The sequence below is a fragment of the Vulpes lagopus genome, chromosome 2, assembly GCF_018345385.1.
Source record: "Vulpes lagopus strain Blue_001 chromosome 2, ASM1834538v1, whole genome shotgun sequence".
NCBI classification, from domain to species: Eukaryota; Metazoa; Chordata; class Mammalia; order Carnivora; family Canidae; genus Vulpes; species Vulpes lagopus.
Window position 1 is genome coordinate 129,938,892 of NC_054825.1, and position 18,775 is coordinate 129,957,666.

The 18,775-nt window shown below is 40.9% G+C and overlaps 1 long non-coding RNA gene across 1 annotated transcript; it reads left to right on the top strand.

Annotated features, from left to right (window-relative positions):
* The first annotated feature begins 389 nt into the window (after positions 1 to 389).
* LOC121475914 lies at positions 390 to 18,508 on the top strand. The gene is made up of 4 exons (XR_005983851.1): positions 390 to 495; positions 5,997 to 6,079; positions 10,881 to 11,022; positions 16,812 to 18,508. It is a non-coding gene; the product is annotated as an uncharacterized LOC121475914 (long non-coding RNA).
* The last annotated feature ends 267 nt before the right edge of the window (positions 18,509 to 18,775 follow it).

Consider the following 18,775-nt stretch of genomic DNA (forward strand, 5'->3'; position numbering starts at 1 on the left):
CAACTTTGGACTTCTAAAACTTCCATGTTTATGAGAACAGAAAACTATTCTTTAGCCTAATGCATATGAAGAACTCCAAGCTGCCCTGTGTGCAAAGGTGAAGCCTAAGGATTGAGAAGAGGGGGTTTATGTTCTGTAGCTATGAACTTCAGCTGGAGCTCAGAGAAATGGGCATAAGTCCAGGCAAAAGCAGGCAGAGCCTCTTAAAGATGAAATTTACTTGGTCTATTTCGGTCACCCTTGGGTTAGTTTCCATGGACACTGCTTTTGCTGCCAGGGTGGTCAGCACCCAGATAGCGCAGGCATGTGCTCCCCGAGCTGTAGAAAGGAGTAAAAAGGTTGATAAGCAGAGTGCAAGGAAAGGCAGCCCTTTTAAGTAAGGTCAGGACCAAAGGGAATGTGATCGAACAATTATTTAACATGGAGGATGGAAATAGACTGAGTAGAAAAATCACTCGGGTCCCCATTCCCAGGGGAATCCTGGTCATTGTGAAGGTAAGCCCTTAATGAGAACACCCTTGTCTCCTTTTGCAGCCAAAGTTCTGAGTTAGAGATGAACACTCTGCTAGAAACCCACCCGAAGAAATCACAGGTAAGTTACATAAGCAGGTTATTGAAAAAAAACCAACAACAACAGATTCTGATAGTGTAGGCTGATAGTGTAAATGAAAGCTCTGTAGAGAACCAATTTGTTCATTTCAGAGGGCAGGGGACCGGGTCAATCTCGTAAGCTTTCCCAGCTGTTCTGGTGCCGGAGAGGAGACAAGCACCCAGGTCTCCTGGACTCCTGGCAGAGAGGGCTCTGTTCCTGTCAATCATTGGATCCAAACATCACACACAGACCCTCCAAGGTTAGGAGGATTCCTGCCACCCCCAAACCATATCCCTAATGAAAAGAAATCTGCCTCTGCTCACTCTCTCTTCACCCTGACCTTTAGGCTGCTTTTGTAAACTCTTTTCCCCTTCAAATATTTCTTTAGAATTAGGAGATCATGGGGATACAAAGGAAACGAGAGAATCCAGAGCATTTTAGAGCTGGAAGGGAGCACCTAAAATATCCCTGGCCTCCTTTATAGATGAGCAGAAAAGAGGAATGCTTCTAGAAGGAACTTTCAAATGCAGATTCTGATTCAGTGAGGTCTGGGGTGGGACCTGAGGTTCAGCCTTGCTACCAAGCTCTGGGATGATGCTGACCCACAGACCACTCTCGAGTATCAAGGAATAGATCAAGTGACTAGCTTCAGGCTCTACAACCAGTTAGTGGTTATTCCAGTAACCATAATGCTGTTCAACTAATTTCAGATGGTTCAGAGCTGTGTAACCTTTAGCAAATTCCTGAAACGCTGAGTCATAGTTACTTCATCTGTAAAAGGTGTAGTTTATGGGATTTGTGACCTCTTTGGTTAGCTAATAGGGATAGTGTTGCCTTCATATAGATCTTTATTTACAAAGGAGACTAATATCAAGGAAAATTTTGAATTGGGAGTCAGGAGCCCCTGGGTGACCCATCCCAGAGGAAACACTCTGGTCTCAATTTCTTTCCCTAAAAGAAGGGATTGGCCTGGGTCACCTTTAAGATTCCTTAAAAACAAAACAAAACAAAACAAAACAAAAAACTCTAAATACAGTTTATTATTTGTGATAGGCAGTTTTTTAAACAGCTTCCTTCTGGGGAGATATGAAAATACAGTAAGAGCTGACACTTGCCATGTGCCGGGCAGTATTGTAAGAGCTTTCCACATAGTAATTTGTAATTCGTTGTGTCTTCACTACAACCCGGAGAGTTGGACACTGCTATCCTTGCTTGACAGAGCCAAGATGAAGAGGCTGAGGCCCGGAGAGGCTCAGCTTATGCAGGTGTTAGTGGAAGAGCCAAGCCCTAGTGGCTTCAGTCTATGCTTTCACGGACTCAGTTAATAGCAGTGGTCCACTCTGAAGAGTTTCTGGCTCTAGAGCACCTCCACTTGCATTGTTGGAACCAAATTGCCATCTTGTGAATTGTCAGAAGTGTCATCACTGTCTCCATTGTGCATGGGTGAAAACCAAGATTTACATAAGTGCCAAATAGAGAAGCCAGGGTTTCAATTGGATCTGATTGCATCCAAAGCTACATCCTTTGTGGCTTTCCTGTTCTTCAAGCCTGAAGCTCTACCTATGAACACCAAACTTATTCAGATATGGGGAAACTTGATCTCTGTAGCTGACCAGCCTGAAGGAGGTGGAGTCCACAAAATATTTCTAACAGTTAGTGGCTGGTTTTAAAATTTAAAAATAAGTTGGGGGGCATGGGTGGCTCAATTGGTTAAGCATCCAATTCTTGATTTTAGCTCAGGTCATGATCTCAGGGTCATGATCCCTGCTCAGCAGGGAGTCTGCTTGGGATTCTCTTTCTCTTTCTCCCTCTATTCCTCCTCCTTGCACTCTCTCACAAATAAATAAAGAAATCTTTTAAAATTTTGAAAAATAAGCTGATTTATCATCCACTAAACTTGCTATATGTGTTTGCTAAATGTACTAATATAGATACAGAGACTTCTGGGTTTCCTGTGTAGATAATAATACCAATAATAAATTTTTTGTTTTTTATTTCTCAAATTATGTCTAGTTCTAATTGTCTATCACATGGAACATAACATTTCTAGTTTAAGTAAGTACAATGATTTGGAGTCATGGTATCTTTATTCTTGCAGCATATCAATGGTCCATTTGATGCCAAGTTCTTGAACAGTAACAGAGACCCATAATTATGCATAATTTCTATGGGAAAACTGTCCTTGATCCACTTGAGGACATATTTTTTCAAGCACATAATGGTTGAGGGGGGATGTGATAGTGTCTGGAGGCTTAAAACTTTCCAGCGACTGGGAGTATTCTGGAGTTATGCCTCTTTTTGTTCTATCCCCAAGCTGAACACTCTAATTTTTGCATATGATCCCATGAGATCACTACACATCCCTTGGCTGCAAGTTACTCTGATGCCAATCTGCAGTCACTACATACTCAGGTGAACCGCAGGACGTGTACATCTTTGGCTGTCTCACAAGATGAGGAGTCCCAGAGTTAATTTGTTTTTTTCAAAAAAGGTGGGAAAAAAAAGAAGAATTTGGGCATTTAAGCCACCCACCTGCTCCATCAAGAGTTATGTTAACCATCCAAGGTTGGTTGGATATGCCGTTCAGGAAAATGCCCCCTGAGGCCTTCCTGATGATAGTTGACACATGTACAACAGATACCACTTTTACAAACTATATTTATTTCAGCCTGCATTCCCAGAACCAGAAGAAGGAGGTACTCCCTTCCCTTCTATAGGGGACAAACTGAAGCTCCCAGTTCAGTTTCAGAAGGGGCTCCCTTCTCCCTTGCACAGAGCTGTGTCAAGACTACAACTTGGGCCCCTCGTTTTTTTGTCCAGGGCTTTCTTCACTCCACCAAGGCTACGATTCTAACATCTTACAAATGTCCTGTGAGAACGTCCATATGAAATATATGCTCTTTCTAAGTCTGTTTACTTCTGACTCTGTGGAAAAATTTAAGAGACATTAGTAACTTTTTTTTTTCTTTCTTTCTCAAGTCCCTGTGAAGAAATGACCGTCTTTGTAGTGTTTCTTGTCTGGGCCCTGGAAGGAATCCAAAACTGTCATGTGTTTTCCATCTGGCGCTCTTTCAAGAATCTCTTTGCTGCTTCCTATAGCCTGGAGGCCATCCTGCAGAACTCTGTAGAGCACCCCTGGCAGGTTGGCCGAGGCAGGAACATAGGCAATGGGGAGTCTCAAAGAAGATTGGAAAGATTTGTGGGGCGTGCAGCCGCACCCCACTATGTGCAAACTCACTCTAAGACAGAAGAGGCCCCCAGAGAGACTGCTTTTCAAAAGTGGATGACTACCTGCTGATTTGTTATGTGACTTTTTTTAAAAAATTTTATTTATTTATTCATGAGAGACACACACAGAGAGGCAGGGGCACAGGTAGAGGGAGACATAGGCTTGCCACAGGGATTCCAGTGCAGGACTTAATCCCGGGACCCCAGGATCATGACCTGAGCCGAAGGCAGAAGATCAACCACTAAGCCACCTAGGTGCCTTGTCATGCGACTTTTAAATAGTGAAGTACCCAAGTAAATTTTTACAATATAATTCAATTTATGAAAAAAATTCAACTTGGCTTTCCTGAAGCAGTCATGGGTCATGGGTTTGAAAGGCAACACAGAAAGTAAATACCGAACTTCCAAAAGAAGGTCAGTGGAGAGTGGGCATTGCAGTTTGAGCTGTCCCACATCCTCAAGGCCCAGCCAGAGAAGACCAAAGAGACGACAAGAGTCACAGGTTTGCTGAAGCTTAGAAATCTATATTTACAAAGGGGTTTGCAGTAGAGACTGGTGTCCATGTTTTCCTTCTGAAATAGGTCAAGAAAGTGAAACTTTGCAGGCAATCAGTGGGCATGATCTGCATAGTGTATACTGAGGATGACTGAGTCATTGTTACCCAAATTCTAAAAGGCACCTGCAGCTCTCCGTGCCAACCAGTGCCCCACCCCTGACCAAGTTCAAGTTAATTAAGGTGGAAAAGAAATAAAGACAGCCTTGTCTAGATATTTTTATTTGGATGAGCCCAAGTGTGAATCCACTTTTATGTATTAAGCTTGTTCCTGATCATTTGAGCAGACTCTTGTTCTCTCTGCTCCTCTTCACCTCTTCTCTTTTTCCTTTGCTTCCTCTATTAACAACCACTGAAAAGGCATTGGGACAGCCTGTTGTTTAAGGACTCCTGTGGGCAATCCCAGGATTTGGGAGCTGGAAGGGAACCAACAACCACTTTATACCTTTACAAATGAGGCAAACCAAGAGTCAGGACATTGAACCGATGTGTGCAAGGTTTGAGGGCTGTCAGAGCCAAGTCCCCGGCACTGAGGTGCTTGGAGCTGCCCCTTCTCTCTCCTGCTCTGCTCTCAGGAAGAACATGGTCCTCTGAATCCCTGTCTATAGGACCCGGCCCCCAAGGAGAGCAGCCTGGTTCTTAGTCCAGGTGACAAGGTCCAGGTGACCTTCCAGGTGACAAGGAAGTTCCCTTCCATGTATCTTTTCCTTTTTTTTTTTTTTTTTTAAGATTTTATTCATTTACGAGAGAGAGAGAGAGAGAGAGAGAGAGAGAGAGAGAGGCAGAGACATAGGCAAAGAGAGAAGCAGGCTCCACGCAGGAAGCCCGATGTGGGACTCAATCCTAGGTCTCTAGGATCATGCCCTGGACTGAAGGCAGCACCAAACCGCTGAGCCACCTGGGCTGCCCCCATGCATCTTTTCCATTAGGCATGATGGCACCTGTAGGACTTTTGTACAGGTGCGTATATAATTTGTCATAACAAATTACCACAACCTGGGTAGCTCGAAACATTTATTCTTTCACTGTCTGAAAAGTCAGATGTTCAAAATCAAGGTGTACGCAGAGTCACACACACCCGCAAAGACTCTGGAGGGGCATCCTTCCTTGCCCCTTCCCGCTTCTGGTGGTTCCAGGTATACCTTGGCATATGGCTGCATCAATCCAATATCTGCCTCTGTGGTCACCTGGTCTTCTCTTCTATGCCTGTCATTTCTCTTCTTTGTCTTTACAAGAATGTTTGTCACTAGGTTTGGGTCGACCCAGCTAATCCAAGATGAGTTTTTCATCTCAGGATGTTTAATTTAATTACATTTTTTCCCCAAATTAGGTCATATTTGCACATTCCAGGAGGTAGGCCCTAGAAATATCTTTATTGAATACCATTCAACACACTGCAGCATTCATATAAATAAGCTCTCAGAAACACCACATATCCTCAGTGTAGATATAGTAAACTCCATATTTGCATTTCCCAGGGTGTGTGTATTGTACCCAGTTTTGAGGAATTATTTTCCAAATGAGTCTCATGGTGGAATGATTCTGGCAATTTACTAATTTGGTATAACAAACTTAAGCAGTAAGCAGGTTTTTCTATTTTGTTTTGTTTCCTTGTTTGCTTAGGAAAAGGACTTTTTAGAACCTTTAAGAAACTGATGGGCATCATGGCTTTTCAGAAATGGGATTCAGTGCATGGCATTTCCCAGGTGAGTATGTTTAGAATGATTATGTTTTGTTTGGGTTTCCCAGAAAGCAGGATTTAAAACAAATTTTAAGTGCAAGCTTTCTACTGGGGACTATTACTCAGGGAGTCAAGAGTGATGGGTAGGACACATCAAAGACCAAGGGAGAGGCAGCCAAGAGTCTGGCTGCTTCCCAGGCTGTTAGCAGCCTGATCCCACAGAGCAGCTCAAAGAGCTGGGTGAAATGTGTCTGGGGGCTCTCTACTAGGGGAAGGAAGGAGACAGTAGTCATCCACTGGTTTCCTCCATAATTAGTTCACTTTCCCCACACATGCAGTCTCTACACCTAGGTCTAAGCACCTACCTAGCAGATCCTTACCTGCCTTTGAGAAAGAACAGCATGAGCACCTGCAGGAAACAGGTCAGAACCCACCCAAAAGTAGTCCTACCACAGTCACTGGATTAGGAGACACCTGAGACCCTATGAATCTGAAGCTGTGCTCAAGGAGTATCTGAAATGCGCCTGGGCCCATTAGTTCAGGGAACATCCCATGAAACAAGTGCTCCATGAAAGACTCTTTGAGAAACCAACTCATTATTAAATTGCTATGAGATGTTATTTCATTAACGAACTTGCATTAATCCAATTTATGCATTCTGGTATCACCGTATACTCACTCAATTCTATACTTCAGAGACAATCTCATTAGTCTAACTTGACATATGTTACTACCCCTTTTAAAATTTTAACTCAGGAGAAAATTCATTCTTGGAAGAACTACTTATACACATTGGTAATAACATTATATTCTTGGTGCTGATTTAACTTCATTTGTATTAATATCTTCAGACTGTATGCTATGGAAATGGGAAAGTTACTTAGGGTAGGAAATACTTCTATTCCTGTTCATCTGGATGATGCAGTAAATACTATCTTCCCAACAGAGAAGGGAACAATAATACACAGCAGTCTCTTATCTACTGAGTGGGAGAGAAAAAGAGGAAAAGAAAGAGCATTGTCTCGTCCAAATTTGTGGACAGTTACATTAAACAGAAGAATCAGTAAATGAAATGTATTCCTGGAACACCTGGGTGGCTCAGTCAGTTAAGTATCCAACTCTTGATTTCAGCTCAGGCCATGATCTCAGAGTTATGATATTGAGCCTGTATTGGACTCCATGCTTGACATGGAGTCTGCTTGAGATTCTTTTTTCTCCCTCTCCTTCTGCCTCTGCCTTCCCTCTGAAAAATAAATAACATCTTAAAAAGAAAAAAAGAAAATGTATTCCTTTGCAATGATTGTAATTGACTGATGTTGAAGGTGAAAGGAGAGTAGTGAAGGAGAATATGGCAGAAGAGAATATTAATTGTTCTTGGTGATGAAGGGTATATGATCACATTTTCAAGAAAGAATTCAGACATTGCAAAGAAGCTGGTTTTCAAGATACCTGCTCTGCTTGCAGAAGTCTGTTTAATTGGCGTGGAGGAACCATGAATCTCAGCAAGCCCACATCCTCTCCATGGCAGGCACGCAGGAAGCATATGTTCCCAACAAAGCCAACAAAGTAAGAATTATCAGGAAACTCAGAGCTGACAATTTTAGTTCAGTTTGGCTTTCATATTGCCATCAGTGAAACAAGTTAGAACCATAGATGTGGAGAGGGGAGGAGGTAGAGGGGTTGGTGAAGGGTAGGACAAGATTTGTACTTTTTAAGAATCTAGAAATGTTCATTTCTAAAGTTCATAGTAGAAGAAAAAGACCACAGGCTTTGTAGGCAGTGACTTAAACTCAATTTCTGGATCCCCCTGGCTTATGAGCTATGGGGGCCTTGGGATAGTTAGCTTCTCAGTCCCAGTTTACTAGTCTATAAAATGGAGAGAATAATATTATATCCCTTAATAGCAAATAACGGAAAACTCTACTCAACTTAATTTAAATAATACAGGGCATTTCCAGGCAAAATGGCTCCTGGCACTCCTCCAAATACGTAGCATAATAATGGATAAGAAGACATAGTTGGGGCTCAGAAAACAAATAAATATACAATGGAAAAATAATACAATGTGTCTCATGTCCTGAGGGATGCAGCATTGGCTAGAAGTCTGTCCTAGGAAACATTACTACATGGAAAAGAAAAAAAAAAAGAATAGAAAAAAGGATCTAGAGATCAGTTCATTGCCTGGCACTTGGGCCTGAGTGATACTTGAGGCTACACATATATATGACAGAGGAGAAAGGATGAAAGTGCAGCCTCTTGACCAGGATTTCAATCAATTCACCTCCACTTTGTGGTTAAATCCATAATATATGACTGTGGAATTAGGGCCTATGGAGCTAGGGAGAGGAAATACAGAAGTGTGAAATGGTATGCATCTACCAATGTAGCCTCAAAATACAAAAAGCAAAAGATGATAGAATTATAAGGAAAATTGGGAAGCCCCAGTGGCCCAGTGGTTTAGCACCACCTTCAGTCCAGGGCGTGATCCTGGAGACCTGGGATCGAGTCCCACATCAGGCTCCCTGCATGGAGCCTGCTCCTCCCTCTGCCTGTGTGTCTCTGCCTCTCTCTCTCTCTCTTTCTCACTCTGTGTCTCTTATGAATAAGTAAAGAAAATCTTTTAAAAAAAGAATTATAAGGAAAAACTGATTAATTGTTTAAAACTCTGAGATATTCTAGTATGTCAGAAATGATTGGTTGAACAGACCCCTAGTTAGTAAGAATAAAGAAAATAGGAAGAGAAGATAAAGCTTTGTTCTAACAAATATAAAGACAATTCTACAACTGCCAAATGCAAATATATCTTATTTCTAAGTACACATAGGGTAATTATAAAAGTTTACTATGTATAGGTCACAAAAATATTATCTCCAGATTTCAAATAACCATCATCATATCAATCATGATTTTCCAATGAAAGGGAATTAAAAGAGACATAAAAAAAGAGGATAAAAATGAACAAACATACATTGGGAAACTAGAAATGTACTTCCAAATAATCCATGGTATATTAGTTTCCTATGACTGCTATAACAAATTGCCACAAACTTGGTAGCTTAACACTATAGAAATACATTTTCTTACAGTTCTGAAGACCAGAAGTCTGAAATCAGTATTACAGGCTGAAATCAGTGTTTCCAGGACCATGCTCCTTTTGAAAACTTTAGGGGAAAATTCATTCCTTGCATCTTCTGGTTTCTGGTGGCTCCAGAATTTGTAAGGCTTATGGCTCCATCCCTCTAATTTCTACCTCTGTGGTCATATGCCTCCTTCTCCTCCTCTGTCTGTAATGGAATCTCTCTCTGCCCCTATCCTGTAAGGATTGCATTTAGGACCCACCCAAATATCCAGAATAATGTCTCCATATCAAGATCCTTAAGTTAGCCATACTTGCAAAGTATGCAATAAAGTAATATTCCCAGGTTCTAGACATTATACATGGGCATATTTTGAAGAGGGGTGGGGTGAGTATTACTCAGCCTACCACATGAGTGAATGAGAGAAATCACAGTGACAACTGAAAGGCAATGCAAGTCACATATATCAAGCCTTGTAGAATGCAGCAAAAATCATAGCTAGAGGTAAATTGGTAGCCTGAAATGCAAATACATTAAAAAAAAGAACATTTAAAATAAACTATTTGATTCAATGCAAGACATTGAATCAGGAATCAAACAGTAGCCCCCCCCCCCCCCAAGCAACCTAGTTTTATTGGCACGTTTTTGCAAACTTCAAGGGAGAAATATTCCCTATGTTATACAAACCATTTATGAGTCTAAATCCAAAAAGTCAGCTACCCACATAATTTTATCAGGCTAGTAAAACTCTGATGTGGAATTGAGACAGAACAGTAGAATTATAGACCAATATTACTTATAATCAATGAATGCAAAAATCCTAACTAAAATACAGTAAACTGAATTCAATAATGATTTAAAAATATATAGGGACAAAGTAAGGTTTATTCCAGTAATTATAAGTTTAGCTCAATACTAGAAAATCTCTCAAGGTGGCTGGATGGCTTAGTCGGTTAAGCATACAACTCTTGATGTCAGCTGAGGTCGTGATCTCAGGGTCATGAGACTGAACCCCATGTAGGGCTCCATGCTGGGCCTGGAGCCTGCTTAAGAGACTCTCCTTCCCCTTGCTCATGCACATGTGCTCTCTCTCTCTCTCTAAGAAAAAAAGAAAGAAAGAAAAAGAAAATCTCTTGATGCAATACATATCATTAACAGTTTAAAGAAGAAAAATCATATGATCATCTCAACAGAAAGCCTAAGGTAGCCTAAGGTTCCACATTCATAATTAATTCATAATTAAGAAACTAAAAACACTTAGCAAAGTAGGACTGGAAGGAAGCCTCCTTAACTTGATAAATGGTATCCATCAAAAACTGATAATAAGCATTATATTTACTAATAAGATTTTTGAAGTTTACCTGCTAGATCAAGAAGAAGGTTTGCCTGTATTCACTGTTATTTTTTTTTTTTTTGGCATGTTCAGGTTTGGTGGTTTATACTAATTTGCCATTTTTTAAATAGTGTTAGGTTTGCATATGTGGGTGGTAATAGTATAGTAGCATGGCCTAGAGTAGGCTGCCGGTTTTCTACAAAATCCATGCACCTCTTTCTCCATAGTTGGAGAGTCTTAGGTAGGCATGTGGCAGTGTAGCCAGCCTGTGGTTCCTCACTTCCTGTGAAGTGCTGTGTGGCTGTATGCCTAGGTTCTCACAAGTGGAATGTAAGAAGAAGGCATGTGTACTACGTAGGGGTCTGCATTTGAAGACATGAGCATATCCGTTCCAAACTCTCTTTCCTCTCCACTAGCTGGCACTTGGAAGTGGCATGATATAGCTTCAAGCATGCAGGTGGTGACAGTCCCAGGGATGAAGAAGTTACAGGAAGGAGGGAAGTAGGCTGAAGGACTTTGTGGAACAGTGCTACCCCTGCCTGGGCTGCTGGTGTAGGGGTAAGTGATAAAGAAATAAAGCTGTGAATTCTTGAAATGCTGAAGCTTTGTGTCTCTTTGTTACAGCAGCCCTGCCATACCCACACCGTGAAATAACAAATACCTGTCTTTGTGGCAGTTGAGGACATTGGACTGAATGGTACTGCAAATAAGCTGCAACAGCGTCTGATGTCTTAAGAAATATGCAAAAAGAAATAGGCCTTTTTTAAGATGCTGGGTTGCAGATACCCTGATATTTGCTATATAATTTTTCACTCTTTTCTGATGAAGTTAGAGTGAACGACAAAAAAAAAAAAAAAAAGATAAAGGGAATTTACTGGCTACAGATACATCTGACTTTAGGATAATCTCAATTCTGCTGCTTAGTAATATGGCCAAGAATTGTTTCATTTTTGACTTTGTTCTGCCTTACTCTGGATTTTGGTAGCTCCTTAAAATGCCCTTCCTGATTGCAAGATAGCATTTTCTGGAATTCATAAGCCTTCTTCATTCTAAACAGAGACTATCTTTGCCTCCAAGTTGGTAAAACATTCCTTCATAAAACACTGAAAGAGCTTTTATTCTTTGCCAAGTATTCATGACACAGAAATGACTTAGACATGAGTCCCTACTGGAAAAGCTCAGTCATTGCCCTAGACATCCACAAATATTTGTTTTTCTTCCTGCATCAAGTTTGTTTTTAAAAATCCTCATATTCTGCAAATGGTGGTATGTATAGAACTGGCACCCATTATACTTTACATGGTCTCCTTGTCCATGAACATGAGACGTTCACATCTTCTTCCCAGTTTTATTGAGATATAATTGACATACAGCACTGCACAGTTTAAGGTGTCCAGCATGATGACTTGACATATGAACATTGCAAAACTGATTACCACAGCAAATTTAGTTAACAAACATCACCTCATATAGTTAAAAAATATTCTTGTTTTCCTCGTGATGAGAACCCTTAAGATGTCCTCTCTTGGTAACTTCCATTTTTTTTTTTCTAAGAGATTTTATTTATTTATTCATAAGAGGCAGAGAGAGAGAGAGAGAGAGAGAGAGAGAGAGAGAGGCAGAGACACAGGCAGAGGGAGAAGCAGGTTCCATGTAGGGAGCCCGACGTGGGACTCGATCCCAGGTCTCTAGGATCACACCCTGGGCTGAAGGTGGTGCTAAACCGCTGAGCCGCCCGGGCTGCCTTCTTTGGTAACTTTCAAATATACCATAGAGTATATTAGCCATGGTCATCATATTGTACTTACATCCCAGCTTTATTTATCTTCTAGCTTGAGATTTGTTCCTTTTGATCACCTTCATCCATTTCCCTCAAAACCATTCTTTGCTTCTGGTTACCACAAGTATTTTTATACCCAACATCAAGCTACCTCAATAAGGCAAATACTAACAGAACTCTTTATTCATTCCCTTTGCTTTGAAACCCTTTCACTTCTTTTTCATTAGAAAAGCTTTAATGTTTTTTCCTAAGCCCCTTAGGACATCTTTCTAAGGAGTAACAGGAAATGAGGTCCATGGCAAAGTTAGTGACTGGGATAACTTCTCCCTAGCTACAATGTCATTGCTTAAGAGTTAGACTTCCTGGATGTCAACTCCAAGCAAGTTCATTGTTCCCTTTTTTTGTGTTGCTATAAAGCTCTGTCTAGACAACAGTATAATACTTAGCTGTATATAAACAACTCTAACATGGCATGATTTCTCTTATACTGTTTCTTGAGGATAAGAACTGCCAATTATTTGCTTTTGAGTATCAGTCTTCTGGATCATAAAAGAGACTTATGGGAGAGAATGCTGATTGCCTATCTAATTTCTTCTTCCTCAACAACAGACTTGTGTTGGAAATGTCATTATGCTTAGTTAAAAAATTTTTTCCCATCGTCCCTTCCATATAATAGTGGTCAATGTGCAAGTGGATATTTTTGGATGGGACATCCAGAAAAATTCTTTTTAAAAAGGGACTTATTCAACTGGGAGGCAAGTGTCCCTCTTCTCCTCTTCCCTTCTTTTATCTTTCTGATTGAAGTTCCAGCAGCCACCTTGTGACCATGAGTCAATTTTGAAGATATAAGGCATGTGCTAAGGGTGGCGAGCAGAAAGAGAGCAAAAATACAGAAAGGGAGGATAATCATATGGACATTATTATACTGCCGGGCTGTACTATCTTTTTTTTTTTTTTTTAAGATGTATTTATTTGAAAGAGAGAGAGAATACATGTGTGATTTGGGGAAAGGAAAGAGGGAGAGGAAGAGAAATCTTCAAGCAGACTCTCCACTGAGCATAGAGCCTGATGTGGGGCTCAATCCCAGGACCCTGAGATCATGACCTGAGGCAAAACCAAGAGTCGGACACCTAACTGACTGAGCCACCCAGGCACCCTTACCCTTGGACTTTTTTAATGTGAGAGAAAAAACACACATTTATAATTTTTAAGCCTTTATCATTTTTAAGTCATTGTCACGTTAGGTTTATATTACTAGTAGCTGAACTTCATCCTAACTGATATAAAGCTTGATAAAAGTTTACAACTAAAGTAAAGAAATATAATGTCCAAGACACTTATTAGTACAGGCAACGTAAGTCAAAGGTAGCAAATCATCAGGCCGCAGGCTGAATCCAAAAACACATCAGGTTTATTTTTGTTTTAACTGCATTAATTGCCAACATCAGAGAGCTGGGGGAGCTTCATATAAACACTTGGATTTCTTCTTCTTTAAAATCAAGAAGGTTTAGCAAGAAGGAGGGCCCATACTCCTGCCCCACATCAGTTGATGAAAGGTGGCTGTCCCATTGGTGTGGGGCCAAGAGTCTTCATTTCAGCTGTACCTTCACCCACCCAGCTCCTCTTGTCCATGGGAGCTGCCCAGCCCTTTCAGACAATTATTAAGTGTGTGGCCCCAGATCTGAGGAAATGTCATTCCAGGCTAGATTTTTAGCCTTATTTTTTCAGATTGTTTAATCTGCTCTGATCAAAGGCATCCTGTATCAGAAGAAGAAGTGAAAGAAGAAGAAGAAGAAGAAGAAGAAGAAGAAGAAGAAGAAGAGAAGAAGAAGAAGAAGAAGAAGAAGAAGAAGAAGAAGAAGGGAAGAAGAAGAAGAAGAAGAAGAAGAAGAAGAAGAAGAAGAAGAAGAAGAAGAAGAAAGAAGAAGAAGAAGAAGAAGAAGAAGAAGAAGAAGAAGAAGAAGAAGAAGAAGGAAGAAGAAGAAGAAGAAGAAGAAGAAGAAGAAGAAGAAGAAGAAGAAGAAGAAGAAATAGAGGAAGCAGTCATCAGAAGGTAACTAACCAGGTAGAGAGGGGACCCTAAACGAGGTCACAGAAGATCTGTCAGAGGCCCTTCTGACGGTTAGGCCAAGAGGAAGGAAAAGTACACAGAACACAAGCAGCCATCCCCAAACAGCTGCATCCCTCTGAAGTGAGCTGAGGCACCTCTAGGGACCCTTCCACAGGTGTTTTATTGAATATGTGTCAAGTACTTACGTAGATGATGAACTAGGTCAATGAACAGATATGAGCCACTCTGTTCATGTCTAGCTTAAGGCCTCAGAGACAGAAGTGACAATAATCTCACCTGCAGGTACAGTTGTGATGTCTGATGGGGTTCAACGTATTCTCTATGAATCTGAGGTAGAATCTTAGAGAAATGATTTTGTTGCAGTCTGAACCACCTGGCAATGCAGTTGGTCCTTGGAGCTTAAATATCAGAATCTAGACAAAACCAAGAATGCTGTAGGTAAATGCAAATTTGGATTCAGGGATTGAGACAGCCGATTTTTGTCAACACTACCAACCTTGAAACCCAATCATGTCTTGTTTTCTGCCTCCCTTTTTGCAATATCCCCTTTCTTCATAGAACTCTCTAGAATCATTGAGAGTTGACTCCATAATGTAAGAGACCAAGCAGCAAGTAAAAGATTTTCCATGTAGCCTTTCAATGGAATAACCAAAATGACCTATTAGCTGTTTGCCTCTCTCCATGCATTTCTCATCACTTTCTTGGTCTTTGGATAAAAAAAAATGTATTTTAAGAAATGTGTATTTAAGACACGGGTACTGGAAGAAAGGGTATGGAGTATATGAAAGCTCAATGCAATAACTCTTCAGGCACACATGTTTAAAACAGTGTGACAGTCACATCTGAGCCATCCAGCACGTTGCTGTAGTGAATACAACAGAAACAAAGAATCAGAGAGGGCAGAAACCCCATTTAAGGTCAAAAGTGGCAAAGAGAAGATATTTTAGGATAAAAAACAAATATCCAGTCTTCTGTGCATCTTTGCACGACTTACTATTTCAGCAACAGTGGGAAAGTTTTAAACCACTTATGTGGGGATCTTTGGTCAGTAATGAACTTCATGTTCACAGGGGAAATCTTTTTTCTCAACCTGAGGCCTTATGACCTAAGTCATGATAACTCATTTTTTTTTAAGCAAGGTCAGTTTCAAAAGCATATGGGATTCGATCTGTGTTTCTTTAAAACATGGGACATACACCAAATCCAGAATTTTATATTTCTCCTTAATAACCTGACATGAAAACTAAATGCATAAAACGTTTGACCTTGTAAAGGCCAATCTCTTTTGAGTTATGGATGAGGAAAAAGAATTTTAAAAAACCCTGAAACACAGCAAAGAAAAAAATTTCCTCCACACAGTCTCATTTTTCAAAGTGCTGAAATTTCCAAACAGTTTGATGATTTATCTACAAGCTTTCTCCCTAACAAAGGTTTTTCTTCTAGCTTGAAACCAAACCCAAAGAATTCCAGGCTTAAAAAGATCATTGTCTCCCTGTCCCTCTATTTGTGCATGTGTGTATGCGTGCTTGTGTACGTGAGTGTGTCTGTGTGAGTGTGTGTGTGTGTGTGTGTGTGTGCGTGTGTTGCCATCAAAGACGGGTCAATGGTACTCTCCTTAAGATTAAGTGACACTATTTTGGACAGCAATCTTGCCATTTTGGTAAGACCTGTACTGGGGTTCAGCACATCACTTGAACAAAGAGGATCCATCTGCCTTGGGCTTAGTCCAAACTCCCCATCAATGACAATGGTCTACTTGAGTCCTTGCCTCTTCTTGGTCCTATTGAATTTCTCCACACAAGAGACAGGTAGTACAAATCAGAGAAGAAAGAACCCTTATGTGAGCTGGGAATTCTACCTTATTGCAAACCCAGTGGGAAGCCACAATCCCAGGCCAGTGCTAGAGAGAGGTTTTACCTGGTTCCCCCAGGCCAGGCAGCAAGACAATGCCTCTCATTTCAATAAATCATTCCTTTGCCCTTCTCAAGGGGAAAAGGAATTTTACATTTGCATGTGTTTCAGGTCTTCCAGACAAAAGCTGGACTTGGTAGGAGAAGGACATGTTTTGGGAGGCTCCTGTCAACTCTTTGGTGCCACAAGTACTCTTTAGGAAATGATTGTTTCCTGGACAGTAGCCAAAGGCACAGCTTCCAAGTGATGGACAGCTCCCAAGGGTGGAAGTTGGGGCAAGGACAAACTGAGAGAACTAGACTGTGCATCTGGGGAGACTGAGCCACGCAGGGTCAGAGCGTGTGAGGGAGGAACAGAAAGAATGCTTTTCTGGGAAAGAGTCTGAATTTGAGGTATTTGACTTCTATGGGTGAGATCTTTGCTCCATCTTGTGATAAGAAAGGAGTGGTGTGTTTACAAGTACATACATGCTTAACATATTTTTTGGGGATTTATATGCTTTACTCTCCTTAAATGCTATAATTTAGATTTAAATTCAGAAAATTAAAAGGAAATGTCTAACAGTGCTGTGTCAAAATTTTTCAGATTCCTGCTATTATGGAAGCTGATTTCCTGTGATGAAAAAAATGTCATTTCGGCGGAGCTCTGAGAACTTTTAGAATGTGTGCACCAGGTCTGAAAATGCAAAGTGGACTATGACACAGAAAGAAAGACATGTGTACATGCTTTTGCAGGAGCAAGCAGTGGATGAAATTAGTTTCCTCTAGCAATACCTCATGATTGAAATATCCAAAGATCCCAAGGAAAATTTAAAAAATCAGAACAGTTGAAGAAATGGATGATGGGAAGAAACTATTTCTTTCCCCAGCTCCCCTGTCCCTCAGGCAGGGCTTTTGCACCAGCTCCCAGAGTTTCCCTATTGGAAGATGATTTAATAACACTCCTCCCTGTGTCAATGTATTTCAATGTATTCTCTCACCACCTAAACTAATTGCTTGCACTTGAACCTTTGTCCCAGCACCAGCTTCCAGAGAGACTCAGAGTAAAACACATGTATTCTGGGCACTGAAATGTTGGTATGAACAAGCATGTAAGGGCCATGCTGCTCAGGGTCTCTTGTCTGACAACACCTGACATAGTTCCACATCATCTTCACAAATAACTGAGTTACCTGGCCTTGCTGAGCATAAGCTGATCTAGATACTAGAATTTAGCTTGAGCATAAACACATGGACAAGAATATGATTCTGTGAAGCAGGGAGGTCAAAATGAGAATTTCTTTTCACTAAGGAGTTAGTGAGAAGAGCCATGAGGCTGAGTGAGCCACCTTTGCACCTGCCACGAGAATGTGTGCATTACTATGCCTCTTGTTTTATGCTGTGCAGCCTTCCTCTTCGGAGTGTCTCACATGTTCTTACCCTGCTCTGGGGTTTTTCATTCCTTGTTTCAGGATCTGCAACAACTCTCATCACTCCTGATGGCAGTTGTTGATGTTACCAGCTGCAGGTACCCACAGCCCACTTGATGGGCAACCCACTCACCACCCCTCCCAAAGCCATCTCTAGGAAGGTGAGGTTCTTGCTGAGGGCACTGAAGACTCCCTGGACCATTGCTCAAAACCAAGTGAAAGATGGGATGAAGCATCCAGGAGAAAACCTACCCCTGAGAGGCAGAGACTAATTTCCCAATTGCTGATGCCAGCCAGTCATCCTTGCAATGAGTGCCACAAGAAGGTACCATAGGCATTGACCAGAGACGAAAAGCAACTGCATCTTTTCAGGAAAAAAAAATGTGGTTATTTCAGGGATAGCAAATCAATCAGCAGTTGTTGCCATTTTTGAATATCCACTTTGTGCCAGGAACCATACTAGGTATTTTCTTATGTTGTCTCTGACCCATGTGTCTCCCAACACCAACACTGAAAGAAGAGTCTCGCCTCCCTCCTACCCTTCCTCCCCTCCTCCTCTCTCTCTCTCTCCTTCCTTCCTCCTTCTTCCTATTCTCCTCCTCCGTTCCTCCCCCTCCTCCTCCTTCTTCTCCAGCCAGTCAGCCTGCATGCCTTCCTTCCTTTTTTTCTTTCCTTCCTTTCTTCCTTCCTCCCTTCCTTCCTTCCTTTACAGCAGAGATCACCAAGCTGCTGAGAAGTTAAGTTATTTGATCAAGGTTACAGCTACACTACAACAAAACTGTGATTTGAGCCCAGATTTGTCTGATTCCAAAATCCATTCTCTCTTGTACTCCTTGAAAGATATAAAGTTTTGTAGCTTAAAAAATATATATATATATATATATATATATATATATATATATATATATATATATATGCCTGGAAAATGCTTTTAAGAAGATGGCCATCTCAGCAGAGGCTTTTCTAAAATAGAAAGAGAGGAATTCTCAAAGGATTGTTTATGAAAACACAAATCACTTGCATTTCTGCATTTGAACTTCTGGGTAATGAATTACAATAGTTATTGAGGACTTACTGCAACAAGTAAAGTTTAAAATATATTTTCTCTTCTTTTCCGGACCACTTATAAATTCACCCACTA